We start from the raw sequence: 25,350 nt of genomic DNA, 5'->3' as shown, positions 1-25,350 counted from the left end.
GTTTATTGGTTGTAACAAACATATTACTCAGGAAAGGATGTTGATGATGATGGGGGGCTGTGCATATGTGGAGGAAGGTAGTATATGGAATTATCTGAATTCTGATTACATATACCATGGTTCTAATATTTTGGGATAAGCAATTTTAGGCTATAAATGAACTTTATTACTCAACCTGGAACAGGATCATGTTGTTCTGTAGACTGAATCATTCTTTTATTTCTATCACACCATGAAATTGACATGACCCCAAATTGGGTCAGAGATAATTTTTGAGCACTATTTTATTATTTCTTTCTTTTGAAATACAGAATTTTATTTAGAAACTGTGTCAAGTAGGGAAAAAAAACCAAACCCTCTCAAGAAAGACCATGTGGAAAATGGGTTCCCAATAAAATGGAATTTTAGGGCAACAAAAGTCTAAAAGGCAACAAGAGACAAATAGCACCACTGTTACTTGAACAATGGCTAGTTATGTGCATTTTTTGGCATTGTTAATCACTGAAGCTGAGTTTTCCTCTAAATTCCACACAGAGCACACCCAACACAACAATATTATCATAAAATATTTGCTTTCTACACACATTTTAGGACAAGCTACCACCAGGAACAAATCGGTACAAATATATCAGGGGTTGAACAATCTCAGTAGAGGGTGACACACATTTTGCAGAATTCTGCTAAACAAAGGAACTGAATAGGATAGGGGCAAAGCAATTGAGGAAGAGTAAAGGAATGAACTATTTTAAAAATTAATAATTAATTCAGACACAGTACTGTATGTACCTTCTGCAAAAGAAAATTAACATTTAGTAACACGCTAACAAATTTTATCTCCAAAGAGATTAGTGCACTGGCAAAGTATTCAGATAAAGGTGGAGGGTGATGGGACAGCAGTACCAACAACACCCAATCTTGCAGATCCCATGGTAGCGATGGCCTTCACTGGTCACTCTGTTTGCCAGAGGTTCAGAAAGAACTTGCAGCCTGAGCACCTGCCTGCTGAACTTACACTCTAGGCAGCAAACTTTAAGGAGCCAAAGAGGAGTCCTCAGTGGACAAGAGGAACAGAGAAGAAAAACATGTTCAATGTAAACTTAAAAGACAGTAAAATGGGACATGACCCCCACTCAAATCCCAGAGATGTGAGCAAGTTCCCCAAAGTAGCTGTTAAAAACTGGACCCACCTCATTTCTCAAAAAGCACAATACATAGAAATTTCAGGGATAATTGGAAAAATCATCAGAGAATCGTTCAATGAAATTCAAGCACTTCAACTCAAACATCTCTGGGCTGAAACATGCCTTCTATTCATCCAGGCAACAACCCCTCTTGCTTCTTAAAGCAGGGATATGATTGGTCAAGGACACTAAAAGGCTTTTCGGAGCTACTTTTTAAACTTCCCTTTTGGGTCAAGGTCTAGGGCTCTGAGGATTCAAGCAGCCCTGCAGGCCAGTGCACAGCAGATTCCAAAGCTCCAGAGGCCTAGCCCTTCCTTCCCAGATACCATGTCAAACACCTAAAATCTCCGGTCATGTTACAGTTTATATTTTGAGATATGGAAGAGATATTTTAAATTCTCTTAAGGCATTTATTTAAACGTTCTCTGCTGAGATTTCATACCAGCTTAACATTCAGTCTTCACATTTCTCTACTGAGGACTCCACCTCAGTGTGTGACATATAAGCACCTTCTCCAGCAGTGTTACCAGCGTCCACATAGTGAGCCCCATGGTCAGTCTCTCTGTTCCCCAGGTGAAATACTGCTCTGCTACAGGGTAAAAGCTCCTAACTCAAACTCATGGGGAAAGGGGTGACACTTCTGTAAAGCGCCCTTTAAGAAGAGGTACTATTTGCTGAGGAAAAGAAACCAGTGAGTCTTCTAAGGATAATAAAAGAAGGTGTTTTACAGTTAAGTACATGATTTGGAGAGAAGCATTCAGATGTTGCTTTGCTGGTCCAGGCTGTTAATACTCCTCCTGTTCCTCCTGCGGACCCCCTTCAGCAGGTATCACAAAGCCTTGGTGTGTGGCATAGAGAATATCCACGATCCTCTGCAATACAGGATTGTTTTCTCCCTCATTCTCCTGGCAGATCAAGTCAATGTTCCTTAGCTTTCCAAAGTAGAAATCTCTTTCTTTTTCCAAGTCTTTGATGGTGAATTTCAAAACGTTGACCTGATGAATCAACACAGCCGCTTGGCCATCCCCTTGCCCATGCCCACAACAGGATTCTTTTGCACCCCACACTGGCCAGCCTTAAGGGTAGTGGTAGTTCTGTGTGTCACAGTGGGCCTCTGGGGAGCCGGCCAGCTAGGGCTGAGGGGTTTCTTCAGTTTGTTCAGAGCTGGAGTAAGGAGGGAGGGAGCCACTGCAGTTTCTTGACCTTGTCTGGCAGCTACGGGGTCATAGTCTTTCCCATCATAGTTGGCATCAAAAAACTTCCTGAACCACTGAACAAATTCAAAATTGTCTTGAAACTTCCCTTTTACTAATTTGTCCACAGGAATGATTTTGTCAACACCCATTCTCTTAAAACCTGCTTGTAGTATTTTGAAGTTCTGGATGTATTCATGCTCTAGCTTAGCCCGAAATTTCACTTTCTTCAAGGCAATGCAGCCAGGGAACAGGGTGTCCATAAACTGACAGTAGGCCGCGCCTGAGCACAGCTGTTCGAGCTTTGTCAGATTCAGCCGCAGGGACTCATTGATCCAGGCCAGCATGTCATGTCGACTTCTGTTTTCACTGGTGACTGACGTTGAGTAGACATTCACTGCCATCTTCCAGTCTTGGCAGGCCGGCGTCCACTGCCCGCGTGGGGGACTTCGGTTCCATCTTCATCTTATTCAAACCGCCCGCCCACGCGATGACCTCACACGCACCCCACCCCCACCTCCACCCCACGTTATGCAGCGAGGGACCATTAAGCACTCTTTTAATTGAGATCTACTCAAAGCATATCATTTCCATCCATTTTCAAGAAAGCATACAATTCTGATTCCTTTTCAGGTAACACCATGTTCTATAAAAATAATGTATTTTATTCATCATTCTCAGTCATATTTCCTGAGGGAATAGCAAGTGTGGAATGCTATCTAGAGAACATGATAATGGAGTAATTATTGTAACTGGAAAAGGAGAAGTTAAGAGAGTGTGAAAATAAGCACTAATAAATTCTGAATGATACCCAAGTATTATCCTTTTCAAAATATAGCCACATTTCTTTGCTCCAAAATGTATTCAGCTTCCAATGTTACAAATATGCCTCAATATTCTGATTCTCGGGCTGACTAAATGTAGTTGACCAAAGCACACAAGGCAGGGAGGGTCGGGATGAGATACAAGTGAGCTCTCCCTCCAGCCTGTTGCTCAGAGAGCACTTGCATCACCTCCGTTCTTGAGCTGCTTCTGCCCCGCGAAGGCTGCTGCAGCTGATGGGGCTGTAACATGGTCCAAAGCACTCAGCTGCACATTACTGCCCTGAGTTCTCCAACATCTGCCGCTGACGCCCACTCAGACACTCTGCATCGCCAGCTCCCCACTCAAGGAACACATTTACAGACTGGTGACAGGCCAGAGAGGTTTGTGTTCAGGGCTGAACCACTGTGGGAGGAGAGTGTGTACCTTGCCCACAGTAATAAACTCCAGCATCATCAGCCTCTACTCTGCTGATTCTCAGGGTGAAATCTGTCCCTGACCCGCTGCCACTGAACCTGTCTGACACGCCAGTGAAGCGGTTGGACACCATATAGATCAGGCCCTTTGTAGACTGGCCTGGCTTCTGCAGGTACCAATCCAAATTGGTGTTCCCATTACTGTGCAGGAGGCTCTGACTGGCCTTGCAGGAGATGGAGGCCGTCTCTCCAGGGCTGACAGACAGGGACAGTGGAGTCTGTGTCATGACAATATCCCCGCTGGATCCTAGGTAAGGAGAGAGAAGGACAAAAGTCAAACATTATGAGCTATTTTATGATTTTGTGTTTTATATATTTTAGGCTAAATCATTCTGTGTGTTTTGATTCATACTCCAAATATATCCAGTTACTATGGATAACTCCAAAATTGCAAAGGGCTAAATAGACTCTTTCTTTTTCAAAATCTCAAAAAGCACAGTTTATTATTCTTTTCAGTTTCTTCTTAATTTTCATAGGTCTAAAAATTAAATTCCCCCTGTTGGAGGGCAATCTCCCCCATGCACAGAATACACAGGGAGAGAAACAGCACCAGGGGAGCTCACCATCCGCGCCCCATGTCTTTCCTCATCCTTGCTCTGTCCTTACCTGGGATCCAGAGCATCAGCAGCCCCAGGAGCTGAGAAGGGAACCTCATCTTGAGAAGCTGAGCTGAGGAGCCCTAGTAAGTAAAGACAAGTCTAGAGCTGACCTTTATCTCAGACTTTCAAGGGAAGGTCCTCCCCAGGGGACAATATGCAAATCCCCTGGTGGGTGTGGCAGAGTGGAAAGTGGCACAGGCAGGTGCAAGTCCCTCTCCTGCCAGTGTAGTAGCTTAAAAGGTCTTCTGTGCTGGAAGGAAAGCTAAGAGAGACAAATTCTTTACTGCCTGAGTAGGAAGGAGGATTGAACTGAGAAAGTCAGGATCTGTGGGAAGGCAGTGCTCAGAGTCCTGCCCTTCTGTGAAACCAGCAGAGACGTGAAGGTGTAGTGGCCAGTGTCCATTTCTGGCAGGTGAAAGGCCCTCCTAGTGGATTCCTGTCTGCTAAGGTCCCGGGGGAAATAGCTCCCACTTCCACTCCAGCTGAGTGGCACAGGATCCCCAAATCACAGGATGAAATAGAAATAGTTTTAGGGTCGATGGGATCTGCTGTTTCCAAGTTATTAGTTTTAGACAACTGAATAATAATTTAATAATGAATTAAACTCGCCCTGGGACGTTGTTAATTTTACTCTATGAGAAGATGAAAATAAAAAGTCCTTTTCAAGTAGAAAAGAATCTCTCTCTTATAGGTAGAGAACTAATAGTCCTGTTGAAGAGAATAGGACGAAGACAAAATTTTATGCTTCTTGCAGTGAGTATATTTGTGGTAACCATTTTTTAAAGTCTGGTGTGTATCCTGTCATACTTCTCTCTCCTTCTCCCCAAGTATAGATAGAAAGATAGATAGAAACACACACTCCCCCATGTGGTGTATAGGTCATTTGTCTCCACGCACACACATACACACACTCACTCATCCCATAGCATCAAAAAGATTTCTTAATGGAAGCACTGCTTAAGAGGATGGGACAGAATGAACAATGTTTCATTTTATAGCATTTTATTTTACATTATCTTTTTCGTCTTCATGCTCAGGAAACCTTTTTCCATACAGAGGCTTCCTCATCATGTATAACCAGTTTCTGTCTGGGGTTCTGGTTTCTTGTTAGCTCTGTGTGAGAAGCTATGTTTCTCCCTTGGCTTTTATGTTTGCCATCAACAGCCATGAGCCTGCATTTAGAAGACATTTTGTATGTAAGAATGGCAAAAACTGGGGTAACTGTTTTAATGTCTAGGCATCACCTGTACCTATGACTGACATTTTCTTGGGTCTTCAGTGGAAGACAGTCACTATGGAACAGGGTGCAGGGTCAGAGCTGCTTGGGGTATCCATTTACCAATGATCTTTCATTAAAATAGGGACATAAAATAGGGACATATGATTGTTCATGTGTCTTCCCGTAATATGTCATATTGATCCTTTGTGAGAATTGTGTCAACTTCAAATAACTTCACAACAAATTGTCACTGCCTGGCAAACAAAATCTTAGAGAACCTGAGAATAGAATTTGTAGTTCTGTTAGATCTCAAGTAAATTAAAGCCAAAGTCATACTGAATTGAAAAATAACTGAATACTTACAATTCCAGATATGATTATGCAGAAAAGCTCAGTCTCTGTATCTTCTAGGAAATCTTCCAAGAGTAAGATCTTGTAGTAAGAATGGAAGAGCTTTTGTGTAAAAATGAATTTCTTTTATTAATGACAAACCTGAAAACCAGCAGAGCTGAAAAATATCCCCATTTTCTTTCTTTATTCAGAATTACAATTTATTTTATTTTTTTAATAATAAATTTATTTTTATTTTTTTTATTTTCCATCCATTTATTTATTTATTTATTTATTTATTTTATAAATTAATTTTTATTGGTGTTCAATTTACCAACATACAGAATAACACCCAGTGCTCATCCCGTCAAGTGTCCCCCTCCGTGCCCGTCACCCATTCACCCCCACCCCCCGCCCTCCTCCCCTTCCACCACCCCTAGTTCATTTCCCAGAGTTAGAAGTCTTTATGTTCTATGTCCCTTTCTGATATCTCCCACACATTTCTTCTCCCTTCCCTTATATTCCCCTTCACTATTATTCATATTCCCCAAATGAGTGAGAACATACACTGTTTGTCCTTCTCCGATTGACTTACTTCACTCAGCATAATACCCTCCAGTTCCATCCACGTTGAAGCAAATGGTGGGTATTTGTTGTTTCTAATGGCTGAGTAATATTCCATTGTATACATAAACCACATCTTCTTTATCCATTCATCTTTCGATGGGCACCGAGGCTCCTTCCACAGTTTGGCTATTGTGGACATGGCTGCTAGAAACATCGGGGTACAGGTGCCCCGGCGTTTCATTGCATCTGAATCTTCGGGGTAAATCCCTAACAGTGCAATTGCTGGGTCGTAGGGCAGGTCTATTTTTAATTCTTTGAGGAACCTCCACACAGTTTTCCAGAGTGGCTGCACCAGTTCACATTCCCACCAACAGTGTAAGAGGGTTCCCTTTTCTCCACATCCTCTCCAACATTTGTTGTTTCCTGCCTTATTAATTTTCCCCATTCTCACTGGTGTGAGGTGGTATCTCATTGTGGTTTTGATTTGTATTTCCCTGATGGCAAGTGATGCAGAGCATTTTCTCATGTGCATGTTGGCCATGTCTATGTCTTCCTCTGTGAGATTTCTCTTCATGTCTTTTGCCCATTTCATGATTGGATTGTTTGTTTCTTTGGTGTTGAGTTTAATAAGTTCTTTATAGATTTTGGAAACTAGCCCTTTATCTGATATGTTATTTGCAAATATCTTCTCCCATTCTGTAGGTTGTCTTTGAGTTTTGTTGACTGTATCCTTTGCTGTGCAAAAGCTTCTTATCTTGATGAAGTCCCAATAGTTCATTTTTGCTTTTGTTTCTTTTGTTTTCGTGGATGTATCTTGCAAGAAGTTACTGTGGCCAAGTTCAAAAAGGGTGTTGCCTGTGTTCTCCTCTAGGATTTTGATGGAATCTTGTCTCACATTTAGATCTTTCATCCATTTTGAGTTTATCTTTGTGTATGGTGCAAGAGAGTGGTCTAGTTTCATTCTTCTGCATGTGGATGACCAATTTTCCCAGCACCATTTATTGAAGAGACTGTCTTTCTTCCAGTGGATCGTCTTTCCTCCTTTGTCGAATATTAGTTGACCATAAAGTTCAGGGTCCATTTCTGGATTCTCTATTCTGTTCCATTGGTCTATGTGTCTGTTTTTGTGCCAGTACCACACTGTCTTGGTGACCACAGCTTTGTAGTACAACCTGAAATCTGGCATTGTGATGCCCCCAGCTATGGTTTTCCTTTTTAAAATTCCCCTGGCTATTCGGGGTCTTTTCTGATTCCACACAAATCTTAAAATAATTTGTTCTAAGTCTCTGAAAAAAGTCCATGGTATTTTGGTAGGGATTGCATTGAACGTGTAAATTGCCCTGGGTAGCATTGACATTTTCACAATATTAATTCTGCCAATCCATGAGCATGGAATATTTTTCCATCTCTTTGTGTCTTCCTCAATTTCTTTCAGAAGTGTTCTATAGTTTTTAGGGTATAGATCCTTTACCTCTTTGGTTAGGTTTATTCCTAGGTATCTTATGCTTTTGGGTGCAATTGTAAATGGGATTGACTCCTTAATTTCTCTTTCTTCAGTCTCATTGTTAGTGTATAGGAATGCCATTGATTTCTGGGCATTGATTTTGTATCCTGCCATGCTACCAAATTGCTGTATGAGTTCTAGCAATCTTGGGGTGGAGGCTTTTGGGTTTTCTATGTAGAGTATCATGTCATCGGCGAAGAGGGAGAGTTTGACTTCTTCTTTGCCAATTTGAATGCCTTTAATGTCTTTTTGTTGTCTGATTGCTGAGGCTAGGACTTCCAGTACTATGTTGAATAGCAGTGGTGAGAGTGGACATCCCTGTCTGGTTCCTGATCTTAGGGGAAAGGCTCCCAGTGCTTCCCCACTGAGAATGATATTTGCTGTGGGCTTTTCGTAGATGGCTTTTAAGATATCGAGGAAAGTTCCCTCTATCCCTACACTCTGAAGAGTTTTGATCAGGAATGGATGCTGTATTTTGTCAAATGCTTTCTCTGCGTCTAATGAGAGGATCATATGGTTCTTGGTTTTTCTCTTGCTGATATGATGAATCACATTGATTGTTTTACGAGTGTTGAACCAGCCTTGCGTCCCGGGGATAAATCCTACTTGGTCATGGTGAATAATTTTCTTAATGTGTTGTTGGATCCTATTGGCTAGTATCTTGTTGAGAATTTTTGCATCCATGTTCATCAGGGATATTGGTCTGTAATTCTCCTTTTTGGTGGGGTCTTTGTCTGGTTTTGGAATTAAGGTGATGCTGGCCTCATAGAATGAATTTGGAAGTACTCCATCTCTTTCTATCTTTCCAAACAGCTTTAGTAGAATAGGTATGATTTCTTCTTTAAACGTTTGATAGAATTCCCCTGGGAAGCCATCTGGCCCTGGACTCTTGTGTCTTGGGAGGTTTTTGATGACTTCTTCAATTTCCTCCCTGGTATTGGCCTGTTCAGGTTTTCTATTTCTTCCTGCTCCAGTTTTGGTAGTTTGTGGCTTTCCAGGAATGCGTCCATTTCTTCTAGATTGCCTAATTTATTGGCGTAGAGCTGTTCATAATATGTTTTTAAAATCGTTTGTATTTCCTTGGTGTTGGTAGTGATCTCTCCTTTCTCATTCATGATTTTATTAATTTGAGTCTTCTCTCTCTTCTTTTTAATAAGGCTGGCAAATGGTTTATCTATCTTATTAATTCTTTCAAAGAACCAACTCCTGGTTCTATTGATCTGTTCCACAGTTCTTCTGGTCTCAATTTCGTTGAGTTCTGCTCGAATTTTAATTAACTCTCTTCTTCTGCTGGGTGTCGGGTCGATTTGCTGCTTCTTCTCTAGCTCCTTTATGTGTAAGGTTAGCTTTTGTATTTGAGTTCTTTCCAGTTTTTGAATGGATGCTTGTATTGCGATGTATTTCCCCCTCAGGACTGCTTTTGCTGCATCCCAAAGATTTTGAACAGTTGTATCTTCATTCTCATTAGTTTCCATGAATCTTTTTAATTCTTCCTTAATTTCCTGGTTGACCCTTTTATCTTTTAGCAGGATGGTCCTTAACCTCCACGTGTTTGAGGTCCTTCCAAACTTCTTCTTGTGATTGAGTTCTAATTTCAAGGCGTTATGGTCTGAGAATATGCAGGGGACGATCCCAATCTTTTGGTATCGGTTCAGACCCGATTTGTGACCCAGTATGTGGTCTATTCTGGAAAAAGTTCCATGTGCACTTGAGAAGAATGTGTATTCAGTTGAGTTTGGATGTAAAGTTCTGTAGATATCTGTGAAATCTATCTGGTCCAGTGTATCATTTAAAGCTCTCGTTTCTTTGGAGATGTTGTGTTTAGAAGACCTATCAAGGGTAGAGAGAGCTAGATTGAAGTCACCAAGTATAAGTGTATTATTATCTAAGTATTTCTTTACTTTGGTTAATAATTCGTTTAAGTATTTGGCAGCTCCCACATTCGGGGCATATATATTGAGGATTGTTAAGTCCTCTTGTTGGATAGATCCTTTAAGAATGATATAGTGTCCCTCTTCGTCTCTCACTACTGTCTTCGGAGTGAATTTTAGTTTATCTGATATAAGGATGGCTACCCCTGCTTTCTTTTGAGAACCATTTGAATGGTAAATGGTTCTCCAACCTTTTATTTTCAGGTTGTAGGTGTCCTTCTGTCTAAAATGAGTCTCTTGTAGACAGCAAATAGATGGGTCCTGCTTTTTTATCCAGTCTGAAACCCTGCGCCTTTTGATGGGGTCATTAAGCCCGTTCACGTTCAGAGTTACTATTGACAGATATGAGTTTAGTGTCATCATGATATCTATTTAGTCCTTGTTTTTGTGGATTGTTCCACTGAACTTCTTCTTAAAGGGGAATTTTAAGAGTCCCCCTTAAAATTTCTTGCAGAGCTGGTTTGGAGGTCACATATTCTTTCAGTTCCTGCCTGTCTTGGAAGCTCTTTATCTCTCCTTCCATTTTGAATGAGAGCCTTGCTGGATAAAGTATTCTTGGTTGCATGTTCTTCTCATTTAGGACCCTGAATATATCCTGCCAGCCCTTTCTGGCCTGCCACGTCTCTGTGGAGAGGTCTGCTGTTATCCTAATATTCCTCCCCATGAAAGTCAGGGACTTCTTGTCTCTTGCTGCTTTAAGGATCTTCTCTTTATCTTTGGAATTTGCAAGCTTCACTATTAGATGTCGAGGTGTTGAACGGTTTTTATTGATTTTAGGGGGGGATCTCTCTATTTCCTGGATCTGAATGCCTGTTTCCCTTCCCAGATTGGGAAAGTTTTCAGCTAGGATTTGTTCAAATACATATTCTGGCCCTCTGTCCCTTTCGGCGCCCTCGGGAACCCCAATTAAACGTAGGTTTTTCTTCCTTAGAGTGTCATTTATTTCCCTTAATCTGTCTTCATGGTTCTTTAATTGTTTATCTCTTTTTTCCTCAGTTTCCCTCTTTGCCATTAACTTGGCTTCTATGTCACTCACTCGTTCTTCCACCTCGTTAACCCTCGTCGTTAGGACTTCTAGTTTGGATTGCATCTCATTCAGTTGATTTTTAATTTCTGCCTGATTGGATCTAAATTCTGCAGTCATGAAGTCTCGTGAGTCCTTAATGCTTTTTTCTAGAGCCACCAGTAGCTGTATAATAGTGCTTCTGAATTGGCTTTCTGACATTGAAGTGTAATCCAGATTTTGTAGCTCTGTGGGAGAGAGGGCTGTTTCTGATTCTTTCTTTTGAGGTGAGGTTTTCCTTCTAGTCATTTTGCTCAGTGCGGAGTGGCCAAAAACAAGTTGTATTGGGAAAAGGAGAGAAAGAGAGAGAAGGAAAGAAAAGAGAAAAAGAAAAAAGAAAAAGAAAAGAAAAAGGAAAGAAGAGAAGAAAAAGGGAAAGCAAAAGAAAGAAAGGTGAAAAAAAAGGGGGGGTGGGGGAAGCAATCAGAAATCAAAAAGAAAAGAAAAAAGAAAAGAAAAGAAAAAAAACACGGGGGAGTATTTCTGTAGACTTTAAGTCCCTTGACTTCCCCTGGAACTGGTCCGTCCAGCTGGTCTTCCGGGGGAGGGGCCTGTTGCGCTGATTTTCAGGTGTTAGCACTTGGGGGAGCTGCTCTGCCCCTGCCTGCTGCAGGGCTCAGCGGGGGTTGTTTACCCCGTGAGGTCTCAGGAGGAACAGTTGCAGTTGCTATGGCAACTCTGGAAGCCTTGATTCAGCCTCCGCAGGAACTACAGGGCTCGGGGCTCTCTCGGCTCTCCGTCCGCAGGGCCTGGAGGCTCCGGGGCGGGGCCGCTGATCTGCTCAGCTCGGGGCAGGAGCGTCCTTGCTGTCCTGGGCCCTCCCGGCCTCTGCCTGTCCCGGGTGGGGAGGCCGGATCCTGGGCTGTGTCCCGGCGCCCTGTGCTCCGGGGCCTGCGCTGTTGGATTCGCGCTCCCAGCCCCGCAGCCCCCTCCGCAGAGCCGCCGCCCGAGCCCCTCCGAGCTGCTCCGGGTACAGCCGTGCGCGCTGCAGCCCTTTAGGGAGCTTGGCTGCGGGGTGTGGCGCGCTTTCCCCCGGGGCGCAGGTGTCTGTTAGTGTCCCAGGGAGCCCGAGGGCATCCCCATCCTCCTGGGTCCTGCTCCAACTCCCTGCGAGCCCCTTTCCGCCCGGGAAGGTTGGTGCAACTCCTGCTTCTCCGGGACGGGGCTCTCCTGTCCTGGGGACACTCGCCCCGGCCTCAGCCCGGCTCCTCGCGGGGCCCCTCCCCCTTGGAGGCCTTTTGTTTGTTTATTTCTTCCACCACCACCCCCCCCCACCGTCTTCCTACCTTGATAGAAGTGTGAACTCTTCTCACTGTAGCATTCCAGCTGCTCTCTCTTTAAATCTCAGGCCGAATTCGTAGATTTTCAGGATGATTTGAAGGTTATCTAGGTAATTTGGTGGGGACAGGTGACTTGGGGACCCTACTCTTCTGCCATCTTGCCCCTCCCTCCCTGGAATTACATTTTAACAGTATGTGATTCAGTTTTGTGATTTAGGCCTAGGTCGTTTGTTGATAAAATTGGGAATGAGAGAGAGTTTCAAAAGCAAAATTAGTAGGCTATATACTTCAACAGAAAAATCATAACTGAGGTAACCTCTGATCAAGAAAGTATTTTGGAGCACAGACTGGCCTCTACAAGCAGAAGCTTAATGTGCCTAGAGAAATACAGTCTCTTCCACATGCTCTACATGACATTGGCCAAAAGAAGAAGTGGGCAATGAGAGACATACACTCCTTCAGTCAGACTTGACACTCTAATTTCTTTAAAATGAAGAACAAGACACCAGATTGCTGCTTGAATCACCTATGCTGAATCACCTATGCACCTGAATCTAGATACAGGATTTGTTTACTGTGTTCTCATGTCTCTAGAATTTTTCCAGCCTCTCCTCTAGAATGGCCCTGACTTCATTTGCGGAAGCTAGAATAGGGCAGGGAGGGGCCATCCTGTCTGTGTCCAGGTCACATTGGCCTAGGTTGTCCCTGTGCAGGAAGTGACTACAATTGTTTTCAACCATATCCAAGACTATGGCTGAGTGAGAAAATGGAGAAAGAACATGTCTACATACTGACTGTGCAGGGATCCCTGGGTGGCGCAGCTGTTCGGCGCCTGCCTTTGGCCCAGGGCGCGATCCTGGAGACCCGGGATCGAATCCCACGTCGGGCTTCCGGTGCATGGAGCCTGCTTCTCCCTCTGCCTGTGTCTCTGCCTCTCTCTCTCTCTCTGTGACTATCATAAATAAATAAAAATTAAAAAAAAAAAAACAAACATACTGACTGTGCAGTGTCTACTCTAAGTGAATCAGCTTTGCCCAGTCATCCTTCAGAGTTCTCATCTTGTTGAGCTGCTATTAATGGATCCCTGAAAGAGGAGACAACTCTAAGAATTCAAGCAGGTTCTAAAGCCTTGCATTCTGTCTAAGTCCCACTCTGACCTCTGGGGTTCCCTGTGGGTTCAGAGACAGTGGACGTTATGCGAATTTCTCATTCAACATTGATGTTAAGCTGATATGGCTGCAAGTGTTCCTGTCTGCAGGACTGGCCTTTGGCCTTTCTCCCATAGAGCTGCAGTCCTCACACACTCCCCCTTTGAAGGGATTACCTGCCCTAGGCAGCCTCTCTGCCATTTGGAGGCAATGCTCTGATTTTGTAGAGAAGGTGATTTTTAGTAGAAATATTATATTCCAGCATTTTTCTAAGATTTCTTTGAAGATTAGAGCCAATATACTTGGTTTCCTCTCTTTATATTTCTCTTTACATAACATAGTCATTTCAGACTGCTGTTCCCTTATTCCCCAGTGGTTACTCCATGGTGATTCTGATTAAGCATGTCTGTGGAAAGTCTCAAGATTGTCTTTTTGTTGTTGTTGTTTTACTTTGTTTTGTTTTGTGGTGCTGTAATAATTTTATTTCAGATGATTTGAAAATTACTGTTCTTAGGACCCTTTCCATGATTAGAAAAAAGAGAATGAGAACAAGACATACCTTTTTGGATTTGATCTTCCTACCCTGTCCTTGTATCTCAATATATTCTAGTACATTTTTTCTTCATAAGTCTAAGGATTTGTGTTTTTTATTGAAAAGTTTAACCTATTTGAAAAATTATTTTTGTGCATGTTGCATAAAAGTTGATTTCATTTTTTATATAGGTTTGACACAATGCCTTAAAATTGTATATTAAGCAGTTAACTCGTTCACCAAAATGTGTGCAACCTCTTGTGCAGCCCCCCCACGTTTGCATTGAAATGACTATGAAGATTCATCCAAGTGTAAATACCACGGTTTGATTCCACAGAATGAAGCAACAAACATTTCTACTTTCAGCATTTCCATGAAATTTTACAAAGAGGCAAAGTCTTTCTCTTCCCATCAAGATAAATGATAACTTGTCAGAATCCTGAAGAACAACTCAGAGGTGCCTACAGTTTTCCCAGGCTGGTAAAAAATAGAATGATATCAGTAGAACACTGTCTGGGCAGAATAAAAGCAGGATAGATCTCATAGTGAAGAGAAAAATTTCATATTTCAGAGGAGCAGATAGGCCAGGGGGAAAATGTTGGGACATTGTCACCTGAAGCTCTAGTATTTTTCTGCCAAGACAAGGCTAGAAGAGTGCCTGAGCTTTGCTCTCTCCTCCAATGTTGAATGGAGGAGGAAATAAGCAGAAGTGGAAGGGAGAGGGCAGGTGATTGTGAGAAAGAATTTGTACCCTTTATTAGGCAATCTAGCTGAGAGATCATGATTCCAGAAGAGAACAGAGACAAACTTGAACACCTGAAATTGTCCACAGTCCATGCTCCCTTTTCCACTCTTATCCCAGTAACTAAGGTTTCTTCTTTTTAGATTTTATTTATTTATTCATGAGAGACAGAGAGGGGGAGAGAGAGAGAGAGAGGCAGAGACACAGGCAGAGGGAGAAGCAGGCTCCATGCAGGAAGCCTGATGTGGGACTCGATCCCGGGACTCCAGGATCACACCCTGGACTGAAGGCGGCGCTAAACTGCTGAGCCACCCGGGCTGCCCAGTAACTAAGTTTTATAGGCTTCATTAATCACAACCTATGAGCATACACAGGCTCATTTCTAGGGTCATGCTGGGGGGAAGGTAATGCTGCAATGTACCCGGATAGGTTGGGAGAATTGAAGAAGACTTCAACTATACAATATCTTGGCAAATCAAAGACTGAGTTGATCCACCTCATAACAAATAAATAACCTCAAAGGAAATGACATTTCAATGAAGTGCTATGTTTACTAAGAAAAGCCAAGGAGACAGGCAGCAATCCACAATGCTATAGGATTTTACAGAAGTCACTTCTCCTGTATGTGGTTCAGCCACCAGCCTCTGATTTTCCATGTGTCCTAGCTATTTTGGCAAGGTGTTTTCCCTTCAGCCTTTAGAGTTACTTATGTGTAAGATCTCACTGTGTAAACTTACAGCAGAATCCTTCCATTTCCCCCCAAACCACTCCTATATAAAGGGGCAAGTGGGACCTCCCTATATCAAACAAAGAATCTGTATTGCAAATAGCAAATTTCAGTGAGGCGAGGGGTGTGTCTCCCAGGTCCTTATCCTAAGTAAGGGTTCCTAATATCTCTGTGCCTGGATCTCTGTGCAGTCAGATAATATCTTTGAGGCTTTTTCACAAAAATGTCTTTAAAAGCAAACACCAAAAACATAAGAATAGTAAGAAACTAGTCATGTTTTTCTTTAAAGTTTTTTTTTTTTTCATGAGACACACAGAGAGAGGCAGAGACACAGGCAGAGGGGAAGAAGCAGGCTTCCTGCAGGTAGCTCAATGTGGGACTTGATCCCACGACCCCAGGATCATGACCTCAGTCAAAGGCAGTCGCTGAACCACTGAGCTACCCAGGCATCCCCAGACTAATTAGATTTAAATACTAATATAAAATATTTATAATGTAGTGATATAGTAATATATATGTATCAACTATTAAATAAGAAGAATCAATTGCAAAAAAAAATTACTCTGTGAAAGACCATTTCCAGAGTATAAGGTGACAAATCAGATACTGGGAGAAAATATTTGCAAAAACACATCTGACAAAGGACTGTTATCTAAAATTATCAAAGAACACTTAAAACTCAGCAACAACTAAAAATTCAATTTAAAAATGGCCAGAAGAGGGGCCAGGTGGCTCAGTTGGTTAAGCGTCTGCCTTTGGCTCAGGTCATGACCTCAGTGTCCTGGAATCCAGCCCCACATCAGGCTCCCTGGTCAGCAAGAGTCTGCTTCTCCCTCTCTTACCCTCGGCCCCTTCTCCTTGCTCATGTGCACCCTCTATCTCTCAAAACAATAAATAAAAATCTTTTAAAAAATGTTCAGGGGATCCCTGAGTGGCTCAGCAGTTGGACATTTGCCTTTGGCCCAGAGCATAGTCTTGGAGTCCCGGGATTGGGTCCTACATTGTGCTCCCTGCATGGAGCCTGCTTCTTTCTCTGCCTATGTCTCTGCCTCTGTGTGTGTGTGTGTGTCTCTCATGAATAAATAAATAAAATCTTTTAAAAAAATGTTCAAAGGATCTGAACAGACACCTCATCAGAAAAGAGAAGACATATCAGACAGGCCCAGGAAAGATGTTCAACATTACATGTTATTAAGGAAATGTAAATCAGAGATGATACTCCACAACCTGTTAGAATGGGAAAATGTAGAACACAGACAGCCCCAAACGCAGGTGAGGATGTTAGGAACACAAACTAGCATTCCCTGCTGGTGGAAATGCAAAAAGGAAGCAGCTATTTTGGAAAATAGTTTGGCATTTTCTTACAGAATTAAACATATTCTTACCATATAATTCAGCGATCATACTTTTTGGTATTTACCCTAAGAAGTTGAAAACTTATGTTCCCAGAAAAACCTGTACACTGTCACATATAGGAGATTTATTCATAAATTACAAAATTTGTATGTAACCAAGATGTCATTCCCAAGGCAAATGGATAAACTATGATGCATCCAGACAGTGAAATATTGTTCAGCTCAAAAAGGCATAATCTACCTTCCATGGAGACAGTAAAAAGTTCAGTGGTTGTCAGGGGTTAGAGGGGAAGAGAGATGGATAGGCAAAACACAGAGGAGTTTTAAGACAGCGAGAGTATTCCGTATGATACTATAATGGATGCAAATCATTGTACATTTGTCCAACCCATAGAATTATCAACACCAAGAATGAACTGTACTGTAAACTGGACATTTGTGGTGATAAGGATGTGCAGTGTAGGTTCATTAATTGTAACAAATGTATCACTCTTGAAAGAGATGTTGATGATGGTGGGGCCTGTGCATATGTGGAGGAAGGTTGTATATGGGAATTATTGTATATGGGAATTACTGAATTTTGATTACATCCACATGCAATCCAACATCTTGAAATAGGCAACTAAGGCAATGAATAACTTTTATTTATTAACCAGAAAGAGAATGATGCTGTTTTGTAGATTCAAATGTTCTTTTCCTTTTATCATACTGTGGTATGACAGGTAATAGACATGACTCCAAATTGTGTCAGATATAATTTTTGAACACTAATTCTTTGAAAGGGTTTTATTTATTTATTTAACACACACACACACACACACACACACAGAGAGAGAGAGAACACAAGCAGGGAGAGTGGCAGACAGATGGAGAGGGAGAAACAGGCTCTGCTTGCTGCAGAGCAGGGAGCTGGATGCAGATCTTGATCCCTGAGTCCTGGGATCACAACCTAAGCCAAAGGCAGATGCCTAACCAACTGAGTCACCCAGGTGCCCTGAGCACCATTTTAATTGAGATCTACTCAAAGTATATAATTTCTATCCCTGTTAAATAAAATATACTATTCAGATTCCTTTTAAGATAAGATCATGTTCTGTAAATGTATTCATCTGTTGCCTGAAAGGGTTTTTGGCAATGTAGTACTAAACTTGTCATTTCCAAAATAATATATAGGCTAAATGGTCTTAAAATGTTACCTTTTGGGAAAAAAACTTCATACCATTGTGTATCCTAGCTGTGGTATATGAAGTGCATTCAATGCTCTACGTCTTTCAAATTGTGTTGTATTCTCAGAACGTGCTTTGAAATTCCAAGAATTGCCTTCTCTCAGAAAAAGGTATTTGAGGGAAATATAAAACTTCTAGGACTAGGTGTTTTGTGTGTGTGTGTGTATGTGTTGTTGTTGCCGTTTTTGAAGCACAGTTGGTACACAAAGTTACATTGATTTCAGGTGAGGAGATTTGACATGTCTATGTGCTATGCTGTCACCACAAGTGCATCTGTCCCCATACAACGCTATTACAATAGCATTGATTATATTAAATAATCAATGGACTCCACCACTGTGAGCCCTGTACTGTCCCTTTCATCCCCGTGACTTGTTCATTCCCTAGACCTGTACCTCCATTGCTGTACTCATGGATCTGTTTCTGTTTTCAGTTTTGGTTTTTTGTTATTGTTATTTAGTTTCCACATATGAATGAAATCATATGGTATTTGTTTGTCACTGCCTGACTTATTTCACTTAACATTATACTCTCTAAGTCCATCCATGTTGTGGCAAATAACAAGTTATCATCATTTTAATGAATAATAAATTACTGAATAATACTCCAGTGTGTGTATACATATACATATATACATATATATACATATATATCTTCTTTATAGAATTGGGGACTTATACGTGCTATGAACTGAGAAAGTCTATTTGGGTGCTGGAAGGCCTAACAATTGTTCTAGTAGTTCTCACATACTTCCTGTTGGGAGCGTAAATGAAATGCTATGTGGCAAACATAAAAAGAGCAATTAGTCTCTGTGAAAGAAGTTCAGAAAGTGAGAAAATTAAAAACAATTTCTGAACGATACCAAAAATGATCCTATTAAAAATATAGCAAAATGTATTACTTCCAAAATGCATTTAACATGCATTGTCACAAATATGCTCCCAGTTTTGGACTCTCAGGCTGACTAAACTTAACTGACCAATGCACACAAGGCAGAGAGTGTTGGGACAGATACAAGTGAGCTCTCCCTCCAGCCTGTTGCTCAGAGAGCACTTGCATCACCTCCGTTCTTGAGCTGCTTCTGCCCCGCGAAGGCTGCTGCAGCTCATGGGGCTGTAACATGGACCAGAGCTCTCAGCTGCACATTACTGCCCTGGGTTCTCCAACATCTGCCACTGACGCCAACTCAGACACTCTGCAGCGCCTGCTCCCCACTCAAGCAACACATTGGGCAGTGGTGACAGGCCAAACAGAGAGGTTTGTGTTCAGGGCTGAACCACTGTGGGAGGAAGCTGTGTACCTTGCATGCAGTAATAAACTCCAGCATCATCAGCCTCCACTCTGCTGATTCTCAGGGTGAAATCTGTCCCTGACCCGCTGCCACTGAACCTGTCTGGGACCCCAGGGTCTCTGTTGGAGACCTTATAGATCAAACGCTGTGGAGACTGGCCTGGCTTCTGTCGGAACCAATACAAATAGGTGTTCCCATTACTGTGCAGGAGGCTCTGACTGGCCTTGCAGGAGATGGAGGCCGTCTCTCCAGGGCTGACAGACAGGGACAGTGGGGTCTGCGTCATGACGATATCCCCACTGGATCCTAGGTAAGGAGAGAGAAGGACAAAGGTCAAACATTATGAACTATTTTATGATTTTGTGTTTTGTATATTTTAGGCTAAATCATTTTGTGTGTTCTGATTCATACTCCAAATATATCCAGTTTCTATGGATAGCCCAAGAATTGCAAAGCACTAAATGGACTCTTTCTTTTTCAAAATCTCAAAAAGCATGGTTTATTATTCTTTTCAGTTTCTTCTTAATTTTCACAGGGCCAAAAATGAAATACCCTCATTGGCGGGCAATCTCCCGCATGCACAGAATCACAGGGAGAGAAATAGCACCAGGGGAGCTCACTGTCCACGCCCCCATGTCCTTCCTCATCCCTGCTCTGTCCTTACCTGGGTCCAGAGCATCAGCAGCCCCAGGAGCTGAGAAAGGAACCTCATCTTGAGAAGCTGAGCTGAGGAGCCCTAGTAAGTAAAGACAAGCCTAGAGCTGACCTTTATCTCAGACTTTCAAGGGAAGGTCCTCCCCAGGCGACAATATGCAAATCCTCTGGTGGGTGTGGCAGAGTGGAAAGAGGCACAGGTAGGTGCAGGTCCCTCTCCTGCTAGTGTAATAGCTTAAAAGGTCTTCTGTGCTGGGAGGAAAGCTAACAGAGACAAATTCTTTACTGCCTGAGTAGGAAGAAGGATCGAACAGAGAAAGTCAGGATCTGTGGGAAGACAGTGCTCAGAGTCCTGCCCTTCTGTGAAACCAGCAGAGACGTGAAGGTGTAGTGGCCAGTGTCAATTTCTGGCAGGTGAAAGGCCCTCCTAGTGGACTCCTTTCTGCAAGAAGGTCCCGGGGGAAACAGTTGACACTCCTAACTGCAGCTGAGTGGTGGAGGATCTCCAAATCACGGGAAGAACTGGAGATAGTTCTAGGGTCTGTGGGGTCTCCTGTTTCCAGGCTGATGGTTTAAGACTGTCTAATAATGATTTAAAATAAACTTACCCTGGGACCTTGTGAATTATGCTCTATGAGAAGATGAAAGTAAAAAACCCTGACAAGTAGGAAGATTCTTTCAGTTACAGGAAGAGACTAATAGTCACATGGAAGAGAATAGGAAAGAAGACAGAATTTTATGCTTCAGGCAGTGATTGTGATTTGTGGTACCCTTTTTTTTTACAGTTTGGAGTGTATCCTGTCATACTTCTCTCTCCTGCAGATAAAGATTGATTGATTGATCAATTGATAGACACACACATGCCATGTGGTATATATGAGACCCTTCATTACAATAGGGATATAACCTGATGATTCTTCATATGTCAGCTTGATGTTATGTTATATGAGTTATTTACGAGAATTATATCAACTTCAAATGACCTCCCACCTAAAGTCAGTGTCTTGCAAATAACATCCTGGAAAAACTAAAAGAATAAAATTTGTAGTTCTATTGGATCTCAGGTAATTTAAGCCCAAAATCATATTGACTTGAAAAATAACTGAATACATACAATTCCAGGCATGACTGCACAAAAACCTAGGTCTGAAATCTTTTTTTTTTTTTAGGTCTGAAATCTTCTAGGGAATCCTCCAAGAGTAAGATTTTGTAAAGTTGGAAGAAATATTGTGAAAAATGTCAATGAAATCAAATCCTGAACTATGTGGAGGGATTCGGGTGCTGATGACAAATTTAATAGTATAATAACCCATATCCTATATTTTACTAGTTGGCATTTATTCACTTTTTTTGTGTGTGTATTCTCCTTGATCTTTAATTATAGTGCTAGTGAACGCAATCCTGAATCTTCCTTTGAAAATTCCAGTCCTCCTAATGAATCCTGCTAGTGAATGAATTCAGAAAGATAAGCAACTGAATATGCAAAAATAAGTACAAAAACAAAAAGGAAAATATAAGACAGGTTTTTAAATGTCAAGGCCTGTTTGAAAACTTCATTACAGATGTTAATTTAAGCATCACATTATCTAGCACTATGTATCAACTATACTGGAAAAAATTTACATTACACAATATTGTATGTGAAACCCCAATGTGTGAAAATGCGGCTGAAAATTATTCATCTCTTATGTTTTGTTTACTGTTATCAGTGTTGAAAATGTTCTTTTTACATTCTTAAGAATGCTTGAATTTCAAACAATATTACTATTTCCTACAAAACTTAACATGAAAAAATTTAAAGTCTCCTTTTCTGTTTGTTTGCTTTTCTAATCTTTTCTTGCCCTAAAATACTAGAACAAGAAAAATCTTAGAAAAGTTCTTTCTTGACAGAAAGGCTTTGAAATTTTCCTTTACTACCTGTAGACTGAGGAAGAGTATTCCTAATTCCAAGCAGAAGTCTTTATCTCCTGCATGTTTACACTCTATGCTGTTCCCTGGACAATAAAACTGACCCTACCAAAGCTGGACGCTACAACTTCAGAGGAAGAATATATGTAAGGTGTGTAAGCAGAAACTCCACGAGGTCCAGGCGGAGAACAGGACTCTAAGAGTCTCTAATCTTGACCACTGTCAACTGAATTAGCAAAAATTTCCACAGGTAGGTTTTATTGCACTTTTGTCTCTGTGCCAGAAGCTGTTTATTTGGGTCCAAAAGACTGAAAGCCAGTGTGTGATTTTTGTACCTTGGGAAGATGGTCTTATTGGTGCAATTGTATGAGTCCATTATCTGGGGGTCAAAGTGTGTGGGGTGAGAAGTGTGATGCTGTTACACATTCTGTAGACTTTGATCTATAAATTTTATCAAGCTAGACAGCTGAAACCCACGATGCTTTGCTCAAGATGAGAGACACACAGAAGCCTGTGTCCTGACTAGCCCAAATGGAAGTTCTTTCTGATTAAAAGGTGAGCTTATTTTTTCATGAGAACTGAAATCAAGACATCCAGCAGAGGGAGCATCCCCAACTTCAGTTCTGTTGAGTAGATTCTTGGGACTTGTGATTGAAATGGGTCACCTTTTCTAAATATTTGTGTAAATTGTCACCACTAGGGGATAGTCTTACAGATAATCTAGTTTATAGGTAGATAACATGCACCTGTGAATGTGTTGATCTTCTGACTTTATAAGTTACTTCTCAACCATGTGAAAAAGGTCATTTGTGAGCATCAATCATCTAGATAATCCAAAGCCCTGATCTCTATGAGTTCTAAATTCCTTCCCAATATTCTAATTTCTTTTCTTTCTTCTTCCTTCAAATGATTAATAAATACATTTTGCAGAGATGTCTGAATTTCATCTGAGTCCTGTGGAGAAGTGGAAGGAATGTCTTCTGTTGACTGAGGAGGTTATTCTTATATCGAGGTTAATCCTTTGACAGGGCCCCCAGTCACCGCTGTCTATTTCAGAAAAGTGAGACAGATTCCCCTTGAGCATAATCCACCTCCTACTCTATTTTTATAAACTCTTGACTTAGTGTATTAATTTGCATCTCTAACCCCAAAGATTCTCCTGTGAGTGATGGAACTTCTGTCCTGAGGAGTTCTAATGAAATCCTACAGCTTTCTTGTCAGGGAAAAATTATTCTTTCACTGCTTGAATGTGAGATAGATTATTTATTTGTTTATTTACTTTTCCTTTGTGGAAAATATGATTCACCTGAGAGATGGAAAGGAAAGAACACATGAGGACACTACTTATTTTGATCTTTAAGTGATATTCTTACAGAACTGCTTGGTTTGTATGTAAGAGAGGTATGAATTGAATGCATATTGGCACAGCATTAACATATCGTGCAGTGCAACTCCAAAAGATGATTTGGGTACTATCCAAGCCACCTAAATATTTACATATGAACCATTAATTTTGTCCCATGTAATTTCTTAAACACTAAACACTAAGCCCAGAGAAATAGTCACATCTCTTCTCTACCAGAGCACTGCCTTCCCCCTGGTGTATTTCTAGTAGAGAGTGTTCTCATTAGGGAGGAGAGGGAACATTCTGAGCTCAGGCCCCGATCCCTGAGTTCCTTAGGGAAAATAAGGAGGCAAGATTTTCTTGATATATCTATGACAGAACTTTAGTGTCCTTCATTTGAGACCTGGCCTTCCCTTCAATCAATGAGCTTGAGACTTTGAACTGGCTTAGGTCTAGGACCTGTGTCAGAAGCAGTGACTTTAGGCTTCAGCTCCCCTGACCTAGTGTTTTGCAGTTACAGAGACAAAATACACTAAGAATATGCACATTGACTTAATTTCTACTAATATGTGATTAAGTATCTACTGCCACAGATTCCTCTTTCTGACAACATTCTGTCCTTGTACATTTTGGAAATTGTATACCTTCTGCCTATGAAGGTTAGGATGACAAGCTGGTCTGTGCTACTCACTGACATCACTGGTCCCAGGCATCGTTCCTTGGAAAGCAGGCTCACGTGGAATTGTAAGGTAGCATGGAGACACTGGTTGTTGAGATTAGCAGCTCTGGAAAGAGAAATCAGGATTGGGCACATGAGAGAGTTGAGCTGGGTTGCAGGAGAACGAAGCCTAATCCGACCCCCCAGAGGGACCCAGAGCTGGTAGCTCTCCAGAGAGGAGCCAAATTGTGGCACATGGGCCAGACCCTTATCCAGGATTTCATCTCTTACCCCCTGCTGTACCTTTATTCATGCTTGATCCGCCTTCAGAGAAGCTGACCTTTTCATAGTGGTTCCTAATTTCTCCCCAGATTTCCTCAGTTTCCGTTTTATTTTTGCTCTTTCTTGAAAGTATGAAAAGTCTATAACATTATTTTTGCCATCACACTAGGATTTTGTTTTTATATTAGTGCAAATTTTGAACTTGGTTAAGGGAAAGAGAAATGACTTTTAGCTTGTTTCAGGGAAGACCTCAAATTTGGTTCTATATCCATCCTGTGTATGTTTATGAGGAGGCCAATGCCCCTGTAGACTGTGGAGAAGGTGTCACCACTCTTGCAGACACTGAGTACAAAGAACCACCCAGTGGAGGAGACGCTCCAGTCCATAAAAGTTAGGTGGCTGTCCCTGACCAGCTGTGTGGACGACCCGAAGCAGTTTCATGATGGAGTTTCCCAAGGAGCAGAGTCTCCTGGGTCTGGGTCTGCTCCCAAGTAGCTTCTGTGTCCATACTTCATCCTCCACAGCAGCTGCCTGTGGTTCTACAAGGTGGTCTGGAGGCCCCAGTGTAAGAATTACTAACTCATTAGAAGTCTCAGCCTCTACCTTGGAGTAAAGAATGGAATTCTGCTCCTGACTAACTGTAGACAGGCGGTTCCAATGACCTCCTCCTCAGTGTTGATTAGTTTGCCAGAGAAGCTCACAAAACTCAGAGGAACACCTATGTTTACCAGTATTAAAGGATATGATAAATGATAGAGATGAAGAGCTAGAAGGAGATACATAAGGCGAGGTCTGGGGTATCCTGAGTGCAGCAGTTTCTGTCCCCATGGAGTTGGGGTGCATCTCCCTCCCAGTGTGGATGTGTTCATCAATGTGGAAGCTCTGTGAACTCTACAGTATAAGGGTTTAATGAAGGCTTCCTCACAGAGGCATGATCAGTTTTTATCTCTTTGTCCAGCCCCTCTGGACAAAGGGGCTGCAAATTACAAGGTTTTAATCATGGCTTGGTCTCTTTGGTGACCAGTGCCCATTTTGGCACGAATGTACCAATATGCATTTTCACCAATAGCATGTGAAATTTCCAATAGCTCTTCAGCCTCACCACAATTTAATATTGGCAGTTTGTTCAACAATAGCCCATCTGGTTGTGATGTAGCAGCAAAACAGTGAGATTTTAGTTGGCATTTCCTTGATTACTGATGAAATTCACCCACTTTGTATATAATTATTAATCGTCTTTGCAGAAATGACTGCTTATTGTGGCTCTTTTTTTCCTTTCTCACATGCACTAGTTATTTTTCTAGTCTTATTAGAAGC

The 25,350-nt window shown here is 41.7% G+C and overlaps 1 pseudogene and 1 gene segment (V, D, J or C); both read right to left on the bottom strand.

The window, feature by feature from the left end:
* LOC129511091 (Ig kappa chain V-III region MOPC 321-like) overlaps window positions 1-25,350 on the bottom strand; it is a 161,590-nt gene that overhangs the window by 109,057 nt on the left and 27,183 nt on the right.
* On the bottom strand, window positions 1,967-2,778 carry LOC129511090 (microtubule-associated protein RP/EB family member 1-like; annotated as a pseudogene).

This window comes from Nyctereutes procyonoides, unplaced genomic scaffold (genome assembly GCF_905146905.1).
Source record: "Nyctereutes procyonoides isolate TBG_1078 unplaced genomic scaffold, NYPRO_anot_genome, whole genome shotgun sequence".
In the NCBI taxonomy this organism is placed as follows: domain Eukaryota; kingdom Metazoa; phylum Chordata; class Mammalia; order Carnivora; family Canidae; genus Nyctereutes; species Nyctereutes procyonoides.
Note: the sequence above shows the minus strand (reverse complement) of the source record. Positions and strands in the feature narration are given on the sequence as shown.